This window comes from Ptychodera flava, assembly GCF_041260155.1.
Source record: "Ptychodera flava strain L36383 chromosome 3 unlocalized genomic scaffold, AS_Pfla_20210202 Scaffold_26__1_contigs__length_13983176_pilon, whole genome shotgun sequence".
Classification (NCBI taxonomy): Eukaryota; Metazoa; Hemichordata; class Enteropneusta; family Ptychoderidae; genus Ptychodera; species Ptychodera flava.
In genome coordinates, this window is record NW_027248280.1 from 6,816,133 (window position 1) to 6,816,461 (window position 329).

The 329-nt window shown below is 44.1% G+C and overlaps 1 protein-coding gene across 1 annotated transcript in view; it reads left to right on the top strand.

The window, feature by feature from the left end:
- The window catches only part of LOC139125985 (coiled-coil domain-containing protein 91-like), a 12,264-nt gene continuing 11,935 nt past the window's right edge, over window positions 1-329 (top strand). Inside the window, exon 1 of the mRNA XM_070692057.1 lies at window positions 1-129. The gene's annotated coding sequence lies outside the window, so the exon portion shown is untranslated. The remainder of the gene's footprint in view (window positions 130-329) is intronic.

Genomic DNA, 329 nt, shown 5'->3' on the forward strand with positions numbered 1-329 from the left:
AAAAAATTGACAGGCTTTTAAGTCGCCCCGCTAACGCCCTACAGCCGTGCTATTACCAAACACCGCGATTTAATCTGCCCGAGGGTTCGCTTTGGACTTGGTAGCCGATATTCTGACTGCGCAAAAAAGGTATGGCAGAAATTTAGAATGCAGATCGTTCTTCATGGGTCGTTTGATTCAGCGTAATTTAAGTAGCATGGACATGGTGGCTCTACTAAAATCCACGCGTAAACCTTTTTTAACCTCCCTGCCGTGTGTAAACACGTGATTTTACAGCGTTTCCAAGGCACAAACCTTTCTAACCAATATGTCTTTCAGTTTCACTCAGA